Source organism: Notolepis coatsorum (genome assembly GCF_963971535.1).
Source record: "Notolepis coatsorum genome assembly, chromosome: 1".
NCBI lineage: Eukaryota > Metazoa > Chordata > Actinopteri > Aulopiformes > Paralepididae > Notolepis > Notolepis coatsorum.
This window is the reverse complement of record NC_140165.1, coordinates 106,589,747-106,599,746: the sequence shown is the minus strand read 5'-3', so window position 1 is coordinate 106,599,746 and position 10,000 is coordinate 106,589,747. Positions and strand designations below refer to the sequence as shown.

At 58.8% G+C, this 10,000-nt stretch overlaps 1 protein-coding gene across 1 annotated transcript in view; it reads left to right on the top strand.

The window, feature by feature from the left end:
- ablim2 (actin binding LIM protein family, member 2) overlaps positions 1-10,000 on the top strand; it is a 116,671-nt gene that overhangs the window by 65,522 nt on the left and 41,149 nt on the right. The gene's annotated exons all lie outside the window — the stretch shown is intronic.

Genomic DNA, 10,000 nt, shown 5'->3' with positions numbered 1-10,000 from the left:
CCCAACACACTGATACTACTGTTCTACCCTGAGCCCCCCCCCCCAACACACTGATACTACTGTTCTACCCTGAGCCCCCCCCCCCAACACACTGATACTACTGTTCTACCCTGAGCCCCCCCCCCCAACACACTGATACTACTGTTCTACCCTGAGCCCCCCCCCCCAACACACTGATACTACTGTTCTACCCTGAGCCCCCCCCCCAACACACTGATACTACTGTTCTACCCTGAGCCCCCCCCCCAACACACTGATACTACTGTTCTACCCTGAGCCCCCCCCCCCAACACACTGATACTACTGTTCTACCCTGAGCCCCCCCCCCCAACACACTGATACTACTGTTCTACCCTGAGCCCCCCCCCCCAACACACTGATACTACTGTTCTACCCTGAGCCCCCCCCCCCAACACACTGATACTACTGTTCTACCCTGAGCCCCCCCCCCCCAACACACTGATACTACTGTTCTACCCTGAGCCCCCCCCCCCCCAACACACTGATACTACTGTTCTACCCTGAGCCCCCCCCCCCCAACACACTGATACTACTGTTCTACCCTGAGCCCCCCCCCCCCAACACACTGATACTACTGTTCTACCCTGAGCCCCCCCCCCCCAACACACTGATACTACTGTTCTACCCTGAGCCCCCCCCCCCCAACACACTGATACTACTGTTCTACCCTGAGCCCCCCCCCCAACACACTGATACTACTGTTCTACCCTGAGCCCCCCCCCCCCCAACACACTGATACTACTGTTCTACCCTGAGCCCCCCCCCCCAACACACTGATACTACTGTTCTACCCTGAGCCCCCCCCCCCAACACACTGATACTACTGTTCTACCCTGAGCCCCCCCCCCCCCAACACACTGATACTACTGTTCTACCCTGAGCCCCCCCCCCCCAACACACTGATACTACTGTTCTACCCTGAGCCCCCCCCCCCAACACACTGATACTACTGTTCTACCCTGAGCCCCCCCCCCCCAACACACTGATACTACTGTTCTACCCTGAGCCCCCCCCCCCCAACACACTGATACTACTGTTCTACCCTGAGCCCCCCCCCCCAACACACTGATACTACTGTTCTACCCTGAGCCCCCCCCCCCCAACACACTGATACTACTGTTCTACCCTGAGCCCCCCCCCCCCAACACACTGATACTACTGTTCTACCCTGAGCCCCCCCCCCCCAACACACTGATACTACTGTTCTACCCTGAGCCCCCCCCCCCAACACACTGATACTACTGTTCTACCCTGAGCCCCCCCCCCAACACACTGATACTACTGTTCTACCCTGAGCCCCCCCCCCCAACACACTGATACTACTGTTCTACCCTGAGCCCCCCCCCCCAACACACTGATACTACTGTTCTACCCTGAGCCCCCCCCCCCCAACACACTGATACTACTGTTCTACCCTGAGCCCCCCCCCCCAACACACTGATACTACTGTTCTACCCTGAGCCCCCCCCCCCAACACACTGATACTACTGTTCTACCCTGAGCCCCCCCCCCAACACACTGATACTACTGTTCTACCCTGAGCCCCCCCCCCCAACACACTGATACTACTGTTCTACCCTGAGCCCCCCCCCCCAACACACTGATACTACTGTTCTACCCTGAGCCCCCCCCCCAACACACTGATACTACTGTTCTACCCTGAGCCCCCCCCCCCCAACACACTGATACTACTGTTCTACCCTGAGCCCCCCCCCCCCAACACACTGATACTACTGTTCTACCCTGAGCCCCCCCCCCCCAACACACTGATACTACTGTTCTACCCTGAGCCCCCCCCCCCAACACACTGATACTACTGTTCTACCCTGAGCCCCCCCCCCCAACACACTGATACTACTGTTCTACCCTGAGCCCCCCCCCCCCCAACACACTGATACTACTGTTCTACCCTGAGCCCCCCCCCCCAACACACTGATACTACTGTTCTACCCTGAGCCCCCCCCCCCAACACACTGATACTACTGTTCTACCCTGAGCCCCCCCCCCCAACACACTGATACTACTGTTCTACCCTGAGCCCCCCCCCCCAACACACTGATACTACTGTTCTACCCTGAGCCCCCCCCCCCCAACACACTGATACTACTGTTCTACCCTGAGCCCCCCCCCCCCAACACACTGATACTACTGTTCTACCCTGAGCCCCCCCCCCAACACACTGACTGATACTACTGTTCTACCCTGAGCCCCCCCCCCAACACACTGATACTACTGTTCTACCCTGAGCCCCCCCCCCCAACACACTGATACTACTGTTCTACCCTGAGCCCCCCCCCCCCAACACACTGATACTACTGTTCTACCCTGAGCCCCCCCCCCAACACACTGATACTACTGTTCTACCCTGAGCCCCCCCCCCCAACACACTGATACTACTGTTCTACCCTGAGCCCCCCCCCCCAACACACTGATACTACTGTTCTACCCTGAGCCCCCCCCCCAACACACTGATACTACTATTCTACCCTGAGCCCCCCCCCCCCAACACACTGATACTACTGTTCTACCCTGAGCCCCCCCCCCCAACACACTGATACTACTGTTCTACCCTGAGCCCCCCCCCAACACACTGATACTACTGTTCTACCCTGAGCCCCCCCCCCCAACACACTGATACTACTGTTCTACCCTGAGCCCCCCCCCCCCCCAACACACTGATACTACTGTTCTACCCTGAGCCCCCCCCCCCAACACACTGATACTACTGTTCTACCCTGAGCCCCCCCCCCAACACACTGATACTACTGTTCTACCCTGAGCCCCCCCCCCCAACACACTGATACTACTGTTCTACCCTGAGCCCCCCCCCAACACACTGATACTACTGTTCTACCCTGAGCCCCCCCAACACACTGATACTACTGTTCTACCCTGAGCCCCCCCCCCCAACACACTGATACTACTGTTCTACCCTGAGCCCCCCCCCCAACACACTGATACTACTGTTCTACCCTGAGCCCCCCCCCCCCAACACACTGATACTACTGTTCTACCCTGAGCCCCCCCCCCCAACACACTGATACTACTGTTCTACCCTGAGCCCCCCCCCCCCAACACACTGATACTACTGTTCTACCCTGAGCCCCCCCCCCCAACACACTGATACTACTGTTCTACCCTGAGCCCCCCCCCCCCAACACACTGATACTACTGTTCTACCCTGAGCCCCCCCCCAATGCACTGATACTACTGTTCTACCCTGAGCCCCCCCCCCCAACACACTGATACTACTGTTCTACCCTGAGCCCCCCCCCCCAACACACTGATACTACTGTTCTAGCCTGAGCCCCCCCCCCAACACACTGATACTACTGTTCTACCCTGAGCCCCCCCCCCCCAACACACTGATACTACTGTTCTACCCTGAGCCCCCCCCCCCCCAACACACTGATACTACTGTTCTACCCTGAGCCCCCCCCCCAACACACTGATACTACTGTTCTACCCTGAGCCCCCCCCCCCCCAACACACTGATACTACTGTTCTACCCTGAGCCCCCCCCCCCCCAACACACTGATACTACTGTTCTACCCTGAGCCCCCCCCCCAACACACTGATACTACTGTTCTACCCTGAGCCCCCCCCCCCAACACACTGATACTACTGTTCTACCCTGAGCCCCCCCCCCAACACACTGATACTACTGTTCTACCCTGAGCCCCCCCCCCAACACACTGATACTACTGTTCTACCCTGAGCCCCCCCCCCCCCCAACACACTGATACTACTGTTCTACCCTGAGCCCCCCCCCCAACACACTGATACTACTGTTCTACCCTGAGCCCCCCCCCCCCCCCAACACACTGATACTACTGTTCTACCCTGAGCCCCCCCCCCCCCAACACACTGATACTACTGTTCTACCCTGAGCCCCCCCCCAACACACTGATACTACTGTTCTACCCTGAGCCCCCCCCCCCCAACACACTGATACTACTGTTCTACCCTGAGCCCCCCCCCCCAACACACTGATACTACTGTTCTACCCTGAGCCCCCCCCCCCAACACACTGATACTACTGTTCTACCCTGAGCCCCCCCCCCCCAACACACTGATACTACTGTTCTACCCTGAGCCCCCCCCCCAACACACTGATACTACTGTTCTACCCTGAGCCCCCCCCCAACACACTGATACTACTGTTCTACCCTGAGCCCCCCCCCCCAACACACTGATACTACTGTTCTACCTGAGCCCCCCCCCCAACACACTGATACTACTGTTCTACCCTGAGCCCCCCCCCCAACACACTGATACTACTGTTCTACCCTGAGCCCCCCCCCCCAACACACTGATACTACTGTTCTACCCTGAGCCCCCCCCCCCAACACACTGATACTACTGTTCTACCCTGAGCCCCCCCCCCCCAACACACTGATACTACTGTTCTACCCTGAGCCCCCCCCCCCCCAACACACTGATACTACTGTTCTACCCTGAGCCCCCCCCCAACACACTGATACTACTGTTCTACCCTGAGCCCCCCCCCCCAACACACTGATACTACTGTTCTACCCTGAGCCCCCCCCCCAACACACTGATACTACTGTTCTACCCTGAGCCCCCCCCCCAACACACTGATACTACTGTTCTACCCTGAGCCCCCCCCCCCCAACACACTGATACTACTGTTCTAACCCTGAGCCCCCCCCCCCAACACACTGATACTACTGTTCTACCCTGAGCCCCCCCCCCAACACACTGATACTACTGTTCTACCCTGAGCCCCCCCCCCCCCAACACACTGATACTACTGTTCTACCCTGAGCCCCCCCCCCCAACACACTGATACTACTGTTCTACCCTGAGCCCCCCCCCCAACACACTGATACTACTGTTCTACCCTGAGCCCCCCCCCCCAACACACTGATACTACTGTTCTACCCTGAGCCCCCCCCCCCCAACACACTGATACTACTGTTCTACCCTGAGCCCCCCCCCCAACACACTGATACTACTGTTCTACCCTGAGCCCCCCCCCCCAACACACTGATACTACTGTTCTACCCTGAGCCCCCCCCCCCAACACACTGATACTACTGTTCTACCCTGAGCCCCCCCCCCAACACACTGATACTACTGTTCTACCCTGAGCCCCCCCCCCCAACACACTGATACTACTGTTCTACCCTGAGCCCCCCCCCCCAACACACTGATACTACTGTTCTACCCTGAGCCCCCCCCCCCCAACACACTGATACTACTGTTCTACCCTGAGCCCCCCCCCCCAACACACTGATACTACTGTTCTACCCTGAGCCCCCCCCCCCCCAACACACTGATACTACTGTTCTACCCTGAGCCCCCCCCCCAACACACTGATACTACTGTTCTACCCTGAGCCCCCCCCCCCAACACACTGATACTACTGTTCTACCCTGAGCCCCCCCCCCCAACACACTGATACTACTGTTCTACCCTGAGCCCCCCCCCCCCAACACACTGATACTACTGTTCTACCCTGAGCCCCCCCCCCCCAACACACTGATACTACTGTTCTACCCTGAGCCCCCCCCCCAACACACTGATACTACTGTTCTACCCTGAGCCCCCCCCCCAACACACTGATACTACTGTTCTACCCTGAGCCCCCCCCCCAACACACTGATACTACTGTTCTACCCTGAGCCCCCCCCCCCCCAACACACTGATACTACTGTTCTACCCTGAGCCCCCCCCCCAACACACTGATACTACTGTTCTACCCTGAGCCCCCCCCCCCAACACACTGATACTACTGTTCTACCCTGAGCCCCCCCCCCCCCAACACACTGATACTACTGTTCTACCCTGAGCCCCCCCCCCCAACACACTGATACTACTGTTCTACCCTGAGCCCCCCCCCCCCAACACACTGATACTACTGTTCTACCCTGAGCCCCCCCCCCCCAACACACTGATACTACTGTTCTACCCTGAGCCCCCCCCCCCAACACACTGATACTACTGTTCTACCCTGAGCCCCCCCCCCCAACACACTGATACTACTGTTCTACCCTGAGCCCCCCCCCCCCCAACACACTGATACTACTGTTCTACCCTGAGCCCCCCCCCCAACACACTGATACTACTGTTCTACCCTGAGCCCCCCCCCCCCAACACACTGATACTACTGTTCTACCCTGAGCCCCCCCCCCCAACACACTGATACTACTGTTCTACCCTGAGCCCCCCCCCCCAACACACTGATACTACTGTTCTACCCTGAGCCCCCCCCCCCCAACACACTGATACTACTGTTCTACCCTGAGCCCCCCCCCCAACACACTGATACTACTGTTCTACCCTGAGCCCCCCCCCAACACACTGATACTACTGTTCTACCCTGAGCCCCCCCCCCCAACACACTGATACTACTGTTCTACCCTGAGCCCCCCCCCCCCAACACACTGATACTACTGTTCTACCCTGAGCCCCCCCCCCAACACACTGATACTACTGTTCTACCCTGAGCCCCCCCCCCCAACACACTGATACTACTGTTCTACCCTGAGCCCCCCCCCCCAACACACTGATACTACTGTTCTACCCTGAGCCCCCCCCCCCCAACACACTGATACTACTGTTCTACCCTGAGCCCCCCCCCCCAACACACTGATACTACTGTTCTACCCTGAGCCCCCCCCCCCAACACACTGATACTACTGTTCTACCCTGAGCCCCCCCCCCAACACACTGATACTACTGTTCTACCCTGAGCCCCCCCCCCCCAACACACTGATACTACTGTTCTACCCTGAGCCCCCCCCCCCCAACACACTGATACTACTGTTCTACCCTGAGCCCCCCCCCCCAACACACTGATACTACTGTTCTACCCTGAGCCCCCCCCCCCCAACACACTGATACTACTGTTCTACCCTGAGCCCCCCCCCCCAACACACTGATACTACTGTTCTACCCTGAGCCCCCCCCCCAACACACTGATACTACTGTTCTACCCTGAGCCCCCCCCCCCCAACACACTGATACTACTGTTCTACCCTGAGCCCCCCCCCCCCAACACACTGATACTACTGTTCTACCCTGAGCCCCCCCCCCCAACACACTGATACTACTGTTCTACCCTGAGCCCCCCCCCCCCCAACACACTGATACTACTGTTCTACCCTGAGCCCCCCCCCCCCCAACACACTGATACTACTGTTCTACCCTGAGCCCCCCCCCCAACACACTGATACTACTGTTCTACCCTGAGCCCCCCCCCCCCAACACACTGATACTACTGTTCTACCTGAGCCCCCCCCCCCAACACACTGATACTACTGTTCTACCCTGAGCCCCCCCCCCAACACACTGATACTACTGTTCTACCCTGAGCCCCCCCCCCCCCAACACACTGATACTACTGTTCTACCCTGAGCCCCCCCCCCCCAACACACTGATACTACTGTTCTACCCTGAGCCCCCCCCCCCAACACACTGATACTACTGTTCTACCCTGAGCCCCCCCCCCCCCAACACACTGATACTACTGTTCTACCCTGAGCCCCCCCCCCCAACACACTGATACTACTGTTCTACCCTGAGCCCCCCCCCCAACACACTGATACTACTGTTCTACCCTGAGCCCCCCCCCCCCAACACACTGATACTACTGTTCTACCCTGAGCCCCCCCCCCCCCATACACACTGATACTACTGTTCTACCCTGAGCCCCCCCCCCCAACACACTGATACTACTGTTCTACCCTGAGCCCCCCCCCCCCAACACACTGATACTACTGTTCTACCCTGAGCCCCCCCCCCCCAACACACTGATACTACTGTTCTACCCTGAGCCCCCCCCCCCAACACACTGATACTACTGTTCTACCCTGAGCCCCCCCCCCCCAACACACTGATACTACTGTTCTACCCTGAGCCCCCCCCCCAACACACTGATACTACTGTTCTACCCTGAGCCCCCCCCCCCCCAACACACTGATACTACTGTTCTACCCTGAGCCCCCCCCCCCCAACACACTGATACTACTGTTCTACCCTGAGCCCCCCCCCCCCCAACACACTGATACTACTGTTCTACCCTGAGCCCCCCCCCCCCAACACACTGATACTACTGTTCTACCCTGAGCCCCCCCCCCCCAACACACTGATACTACTGTTCTACCCTGAGCCCCCCCCCCCCAACACACTGATACTACTGTTCTACCCTGAGCCCCCCCCCCCAACACACTGATACTACTGTTCTACCCTGAGCCCCCCCCCCCCCAACACACTGATACTACTGTTCTACCCTGAGCCCCCCCCCCCCAACACACTGATACTACTGTTCTACCCTGAGCCCCCCCCCCCCCCAACACACTGATACTACTGTTCTACCCTGAGCCCCCCCCCCCCAACACACTGATACTACTGTTCTACCCTGAGCCCCCCCCCCCCAACACACTGATACTACTGTTCTACCCTGAGCCCCCCCCCCCCCCAACACACTGATACTACTGTTCTACCCTGAGCCCCCCCCCCCCAACACACTGATACTACTGTTCTACCCTGAGCCCCCCCCCCCCAACACACTGATACTACTGTTCTACCCTGAGCCCCCCCCCCCCAACACACTGATACTACTGTTCTACCCTGAGCCCCCCCCCCCAACACACTGATACTACTGTTCTACCCTGAGCCCCCCCCCCCCAACACACTGATACTACTGTTCTACCCTGAGCCCCCCCCCCCCAACACACTGATACTACTGTTCTACCCTGAGCCCCCCCCCCCAACACACTGATACTACTGTTCTACCCTGAGCCCCCCCCCCCCAACACACTGATACTACTGTTCTACCCTGAGCCCCCCCCCCCCAACACACTGATACTACTGTTCTACCCTGAGCCCCCCCCCCCAACACACTGATACTACTGTTCTACCCTGAGCCCCCCCCCCCCAACACACTGATACTACTGTTCTACCCTGAGCCCCCCCCCCCAACACACTGATACTACTGTTCTACCCTGAGCCCCCCCCCCCAACACACTGATACTACTGTTCTACCCTGAGCCCCCCCCCCCCCAACACACTGATACTACTGTTCTACCCTGAGCCCCCCCCCCCCAACACACTGATACTACTGTTCTACCCTGAGCCCCCCCCCCCAACACACTGATACTACTGTTCTACCCTGAGCCCCCCCCCCCCCCAACACACTGATACTACTGTTCTACCCTGAGCCCCCCCCCCCCAACACACTGATACTACTGTTCTACCCTGAGCCCCCCCCCCCCCAACACACTGATACTACTGTTCTACCCTGAGCCCCCCCCCCAACACACTGATACTACTGTTCTACCCTGAGCCCCCCCCCCCCAACACACTGATACTACTGTTCTACCCTGAGCCCCCCCCCCCAACACACTGATACTACTGTTCTACCCTGAGCCCCCCCCCCCCAACACACTGATACTACTGTTCTACCCTGAGCCCCCCCCCCCAACACACTGATACTACTGTTCTACCCTGAGCCCCCCCCCCCCAACACACTGATACTACTGTTCTACCCTGAGCCCCCCCCCCCCAACACACTGATACTACTGTTCTACCCTGAGCCCCCCCCCCCCAACACACTGATACTACTGTTCTACCCTGAGCCCCCCCCCCCCAACACACTGATACTACTGTTCTACCCTGAGCCCCCCCCCCCAACACACTGATACTACTGTTCTACCCTGAGCCCCCCCCCCCAACACACTGATACTACTGTTCTACCCTGAGCCCCCCCCCCCAACACACTGATACTACTGTTCTACCCTGAGCCCCCCCCCCAACACACTGATACTACTGTTCTACCCTGAGCCCCCCCCCCCAACACACTGATACTACTGTTCTACCCTGAGCCCCCCCCCCCCAACACACTGATACTACTGTTCTACCCTGAGCCCCCCCCCCCAACACACTGATACTACTGTTCTACCCTGACCCCCCCCCCCCCAACACACTGATACTACTGTTCTACCCTGAGCCC